Here is a 7,514-nt window from a genome sequence, read left to right as displayed (position 1 = left end):
ACCACCGTTCTATTTCCTGTCTCTGTAAATTTGACCGCTCTGGGTACCTCACATAAATGAATTGTACAATATTTGCCTTTTTATATCTGGCTTAATTCACTTAGCGTAATGTCTTTACGGTCTGTCTGTGTCACACCATGTGTCAGAACTTCATTCCCTTTTAAGGCCGAGTAATAGTCCATTTTATGTACATACCACATTTTGTTTATCCACTTATCCACTGATGTCAATCCACATTTTAGTTTTAGGGCCATACCTGTGGCATATGGAAGTTCCCAGGCTAGGGGTTGAATCAGAGCTGTAGCTGCCGACCTACACTGCAGCCACAGAAAAACCAGATCTGAGCCACATCTGCCACCCACACCACAGCTCACGGTCATGCCAGATCCCTGACCCATGGAGTGAGGCCAGGGATCGAACCCACATCATGGATATTAGTCAGATTCGTTTCCTCTGTACCACAATGGGAACTCCCTGAAGTTTCTTAAGGTTTTTTGAGAAGTGGCCTAGGTGGCTTCTACTCACTTCTCACTATGTCACCTTCTAAACATGGTGTCCATAGCGTAGAAAATAAGCAGCATTTCACAGAGGAGGGAGAATAATTGGGAACAGTGATGTGGTCTACATCAGAGCATTTAAGACTTTTGTCTTTTTAGGGCTGCACCTGCAGCATATGGAGGTTCCCAGGCTAGGGGTCAAATGGGAACTACGGCTGCCCGCCTATACCACAGCCACAGCAACTTGGGATCTGAGCCACATCTGTAACCTACACCACAGCTCACGGCAATGCCAAGGCCAGATCCCCAACCCACTGATCGAGGCCAGGGATGGAAACCACATCCTCATGGATACTAGTCAGACTCCTTTCCACTGTGCCACAAGGGGAACTCCTCTATCCACATTTTAAGAGCACAGTTTTTTTTTGACCCAACAAGTCTATTGCAAGGATTTTGACTTATGAATATACTTGCATGTATATAGACAGATGGCTACACCAGAATCTTAGCAGAGGACTCTCTGGCTTGCTACCCAGTAAACATTTCAGCCTTTTTTCTTTCTTTCTTCCTTCCTTTCTTTTTGGTGTTTTTTTTTTTTTTTTAAGGGCTGCACTTGCAGCATATGGAAGTTCCCGGGATGGGGGTCAAATCAGAACTATAACCTCCGGCCTTCACCAGAGCCACAGCAATGCGGGATCTGAGCTGCGTCTGCAACCTACACCACAGCTCACGGCATCCTTAACCCACTGATCAGGGCCAGGGATCAAACCCGTGTCCTCATGAATACTAGTCAGATTCATTTCCGCTGGGCTAGATCCTCAGCCTTTTTTCTTGCTAGTTGGAACTTGAGTTGGTTCCGGTATCAGGAGGCACTGTGTTCAGGGAAAGCGTGTCCTTCCCCAGCACTGGGGGATGGATCCCATTGATATGAGCCAATAATACCAATTCTATTCCCCGTTGCCAGTAATTGTTTATGGATGGGCTTGTCCTGGTCAATGATGTGTGAGGGGAAGTCTGCAATGGGGCTTCTGGAAAACGTTTTTCTCCTGGAGAGGAGATTTAGGAGGAGAAACTGACTTCTTTGAACAGAGTTGGATGATGATCCCAGACGTCCTATCTTACTTCCAAACCCAAGATGTCACACTCTGGGGATGGCAGGAGAAATAGAGAAACCTGGTTCCTGAAAGGCATTGGTGAGCCTCTGAATTAATCCACACTGGGACCACTTGGCTCTAGAACTCTTGTTATGTAATAACTCTTTAGGGTTTAAACTACTTTTAGTTCTTTATTCTGTTATTTCCATTCCAAAACACTCTGATAGTGTTTATTGCAGCATCGTTTGTAACAGCAAACACCCTAAAGGTTAATTAATTGAGGATTCGTTAAATAATAATGAAACATTCATACAGTGGAATACTATGCAGTTGTAAAAAGGATGTATATGCAGATATAGAACAAGCTCTAAGAGATAGTGGGACTAACAAAGTACAAGAGTATGTCTGGGTTAAAAAAATATGCAGACATAGGTATATACATATATGTGTATGTTTGTGTAATTTATACAAATATATGCAACAAATTGTTAATACTGTCTCTCTGGGGTTGCCAGGATGTAAAGAAAGCTCATTTATTATTATTAGTAGAAATTTTCATTTTTATACCAGGATCATGTATTCATTTTTTCAATTAAAAACAACAACACAACCAGCTATTCAAAACCACACCGATGTTAATAGCACTTCACTGTATAAATAGACACCTTTTGGGTGCTGTCTTTGGACTTGAACCAGCCACTGATTCACTTTAAAGTGATAGAAGGTTTAGTTTCAGAAAGTGGAGCCAGGACTTTCAAAAGAGGCACAATGTAGGCCGAATCTGGTCCAAGCAAATTCATCCCCAAACGTAGATTTAACTGAGCCTCCTGATTTGCCTTTTGTAACTACCCTGGAGCTGATGTTCAGCTGAGACATGCTGGCATGGGCATATCTAGTATATATGGCTGGTGTCCTTTCTTACAGGGCCAGTGTCCTTTCAGAGTGTTTCTGCCCATCGTGGATCAATTGTTAAATATATGGAATGTTATCTCTGACCTTTCCCACTCAACATGGCTTTTCCCTAGCTCTTCTAGTCACTTCAATCCTCTGAATATATCCTCAACTCCTGGTTTTTAACCTTATCTCCTGATGGCAAATATTATTTAGGACTTATTTGGCAGCAGATAATAGAACATCAACTCAAATATCTCAAACAATACAATTATTTTATATAACAAGTCTGGTAGTAGGTAGTTTAAGGTGGCTCAGTGATATCATTGAAGACCTGGATTTGTCTCACCTTTTCTTTGTGCCATCTCAGCATGTTGTCAATTCTCTCCTCTTGGTCACAAAATGGCTGCTGTAGCACCAAGTATTGTTTTCATATGATAGCATCCTAACAGGAAGTTTAAGGAGGACATAGGGGGATTTTCCCTCTGTGATTCTCTCTTTTATTTTTAATCAAAGAGTAAACAGCTTTAACAGCCACCAGCAGACATTCACTTATGCTTTACTGGCTAGAACTGGGTCATGTACCCATCCTTACGTCAATTTCTGCCAAAAAGGAAGAACTTTGGACCAATTATAATTAATCTTCTTCAGTTGGGCATACTGACCCTGAATCAAGAGAAATTTCTTTTTAACAAGAAGAGGAAATGACATCTGAGTAAGCAATCAGCTTTGACTGCCACTTATAGGTCTTTTTAAAATTTTAATTTTAATTTTTATTACACCCATGACATATGGAAGTTCCCAGGTCAGTGATGAATCCCTGTGATCTATGCCACAGCTGCTGCAACATTGATCCTTAACATACTGTGCTGGACCAGGGATCGAATCCGAGCCTCCACAGAGACCTGAGACACTGCAGTCAGGTTCTTAACCCACTGCACTAAGGCAGGAACTCACTCCTGTTAGTGTTCTTTTAAAATTCTGTCAATAGTTTGTTCCTGGTTTTTCTTGTTTAAAATAGTAACTGTGTTTCTTATTATAAAAGTAATGTATTAAGATATATAATTTAGTTTAGAATCCTATATATATATATATATATTTTTTTTTTTTTTTTTTTTGTCTTTTTGCTATTTCTTGGGCCGCTCCCGCAGCATATGGAGATTCCCAGGCTAGGGGTCCAGTCGGAGCTGTAGCCATCGGCCTACACCAGAGCCACAGCAACGCGAGATCCGAGCCGCGTCTGCAACCTACACCACAGCTCAAGGCAACACCGGATCCTTAACCCACTGAGCAAGGGCAGGGACGGAACCCGCAACCTCATGGTTCCTAGTCGGATTCGTTAACCACTGCGCCACGACGGGAACTCCAGAATCCTATCTATTTTAACTTAACATTTTATGATGGACTTGCTGTTCTTTTTTTTTTTTTTTTTTTTTTTTGTCTTTTCAGGGCTGCACTCTCAGCATGTGGAGGTTCCCAGGCTAGGGGTCTAATCGGAGCTGTAGTTGCCAGTCTACACCACAGCCACAGCAATGCCAAATCTAAGCCACGTCTGTGACCTACACCACAGCCAGATCCTTAACCCACTGAGCAAGGCCAGGGATTGAACCGGCGTCCTCATGGATGCTAGTCAGATTCGTTTCCCCTGAGCCATGATGGGAACTCCCTGAATTTGCTGTTCTCCTCTTGTCCTAGCCCTTCTCCACACATATCCAAGTGAAAGGAAAAGAAACAATACATGATGAGTCCCCATGAAGTGGTTGATGAGATAAAAGTTACTTTGGATTTGGGAAGGTCTTGACTTCCTAACTCCTAACTGGTCTCCACGTGGGGCTCCCTCTCAGACTCCCAGGACGGCAGGACACTTATGTGGAGAGAGAGAGAGAGAGAGAGAGAGAGAGAGAGAGAGAGAGAGAGAGAGAAAGCCTTCCTCAGACTGACTAGGCCTTGCTGCTGGGAGTGACTCTTGAAGAGTCCCAGCCTCCTCCTCGCAGACCTCAACAGGACACGCAGATTTCTGTAAGACCTGATGGCACCAACTAGGAATAAGCACAGCTGGTCTTGATGAGGGGCACTGCTGACACTTTTCGTGTGTGTGGCGTCACGTAGGCTCTAGGGGGGCATGGATGGGAGACTCTCTCCTGCTGAGCTGGGCCTTCAGGAGCTTGAGATGGAAAGCCATTTGTCCCTAACAAAACTCCCTGATGGGAGTTCCCATCGTGGCTCTGTGGTAACGAACCTGACTAATATGCATGAGGTTTCGGGTTGGATCCCTGGCCTTACTCAGTGGGTTAAGAATCCGGCATTGCCATGAGCTGTGGGGTAGGTCACAAACCCAGCTCAGATTGGCACTGCTGTGGCTGTGGTGTAGGCCAGCAGCTGCAGCTCTGATTTGACCCCTAGCCTGGGAGCTTCCATACGCCAGGTGCAGCCCTAAAAAGAAAAAAAAAAAAAAAAAATTCCAAGGCAAGGATGGGCATGATCTCAGGTCTTGAATGGAAAGAGGGGAGACTTTAGAATGAGACAGTTATAGGTTTGAATCTTGGCTTGGCCACCTTGCAGGCTTAATGACCTCTGAGACTCAGTCATCTGTGAAAGGGCTGTGATACCTCCCTCCCTCGGTGCTGTGAAGAGTAAAAGTAGGACACAACAAAAGAGACATTTAATCAATATTAGAGTGAATATCAATATATTCAGTAATAATAAAATAAAGTGAATGCATATCCAAGAAAAAGATATTCGATAAATAAATAGATATTTGATGGATGCAGAGGGAGGAGGATTGGGGCTCTAGAAAATGAAATGTGAGGAGTGCTCTTGTGCATAGTGGGTTACGGACCCGGCACTGTCACTACTGTGGCTCAGGTTCAATCTCTGGCCCGGCAACTTCCACAGGCCATGGGTGTGGCAAAAAAAAAAAAAAAAAAAAAAGAAAGAAAATGAAATGTGACAACTTAGCAGCAAGTAGTTTGGGCACAGAAGGAAAGAGAAAGCAACAAAAGTGGTTAGAAATCAGACAGGCATATGGTACCACTTTTCCACCCACAAATAAGCGAAGATGATTATGAGTGAAAGTGCCTCGAACTGACAAAGGTTTGGGGCCTTGGGTTCACTCACCTTTCTGGATGGCCTCGTGAATCACACAAAATTCTGGGCTGCAAGTTAACTCTCGCAGTATCTGAAAGATCTGGTGGTCCTCCCCCTAGAAATTTATCTTAAGAGAATAATTAGAAATAGAAATCAAGAGATATATTCAAGGATGCTGTTGATAAATAGTAAAAAACTAGAAACAGCCTAAATAAATAACAATAAGAGATTGGCTAAGTAACAGTTGTAACCACACGGCAGCATAAAAGTATCAATTTATTAACATACAGATATTCCAAAAATATTGTGTGACACAAGCAGGTTAACAAATAGTGTATATATTATACAGTCTCTTTTAGAAAGTACACCCATATGTAATATAGACCTAGAAAGATATCTAAATATTCAATGCTTATGGCTGGTTGATAGGATGTGCTTTTGATTGAGATACATTTCACATACCATACATTTTACCATTCACTTTATTATTATTTTTTGGCAGCACTCACAGCGTGCATAAGTTCCCAGGCAAGGGATTGAATCTTCACATAAGAATTGTACTCAAATATTCATAGCGTCCTTATTCATAATACCCAAAAAGTAGAAACAACCAAAGTCACAGCAGTGACAACACTGGATCTTTAACTCACTGAGCCACGAGGGAATGCTACCATTCACTGAAAAACTTCACCATTTAAAAGTATACAATTCAGGGCTTTTAGTACATTCATAGAGTTGTGCAACCATCACCACTAATTCCAGAACATTTTCATTACCTGAAAAAGAAATCTTGAATCCATTAGCAGTCACTTCTCTGGCCAGCCCTTGGCAACAACTGATCTCTCTGTCTCTATGGATTTGCCTATTCTGGACATTTCCTATAAATGGAATCACACAATATGTGACCTTTTGTGTCTAGCTTCTTAGCATAATGTCTTCAAGGTTCAGCCACTTTGTAGCATGTGTCAACACTTCATTCCTTTTTATTGCCAAATAAGATTATGTTGTGTGGCTATGCCACGTTCTGTTTGTTGGAAAGTTGATGGAGATTTGGGTTGTTTCCATTTTTTTGGCTATTGTGAATAAGGGTGCTACGAATATTTGAGTACAATTCTTGTGTGAAGGTATATTTTCAATTCTTTTGGTTATGTACTAAGGAATGGAATTGCTGGGTCATGTGGTAATTTTATGTTTAACTTTTTGAGTAACTGCCAAAATGTTTCCCACAGAGGTTGCACCATTTTGCATTTCTACCTGCAATATATGAGATTTCCCAATTTCTCCATATCCTTACCCAACCCTTGTTGTTTTCTGGTTTTTGAGGGGATAAAAACTACCCTAATGGATGTGAAGTGGTATCTCCCTGTGGCTCTGAGTTGCATTTCCCCGATGACTGGTGATGTTGAACATCTTTTCCTGTACTTGCTGGTCATTTCTTTGTCTTCTTTGGAGACATATCTATTCACGTCCTTTGCCAGTTGGTGGGATTTTGGTTTTCCTTTTCCTTCCTTCCTTTCTTCCTTCCTTCCTTTCTTCCTTTCTTTCGCTTTTTAGGGCCACACCATGGCATATGGAGGATCCCAGGCGAGGGGTCTAATCGGAGCTACAGCAACTGGCCTGTGCCACAGCCACAGCAACGCCAGATGAGAGCCACATCTGTGACCCACACCACAGCTCACAGCAATGCTGGATCCTTCTCTCATTCATATGGAGAAAACCCGTTTCTAACTTCCCTTAGGCTAGTTAACAAATCCTCAGATATAGATTTTGATAGCATTTTTGAGCTGCTAAATAATCACCTCTGGAGTGTTACTCATAATTAGTGTTTCGAATCTTGACTAATCACTTCTGAGGTAAGTTAAAAGTGAGTAATGAGGAGTTCCTGTTGTGGCACAGTGGTTAACGAATCCGACTAGGAACCATGAGTTGTAGGTTCGGTCCCTGG

This window comes from Sus scrofa, chromosome 3 (genome assembly GCF_054392235.1).
Source record: "Sus scrofa isolate SSC_HxYL_T2T_F1_AM1 chromosome 3, Sscrofa_HxYL_maternal_Yorkshire_Landrace_v2.0, whole genome shotgun sequence".
Taxonomy (NCBI): Eukaryota; Metazoa; Chordata; class Mammalia; order Artiodactyla; family Suidae; genus Sus; species Sus scrofa.
The sequence above is the reverse complement of the archived record's forward strand: the minus strand, read 5'-3'. Positions refer to the sequence as shown.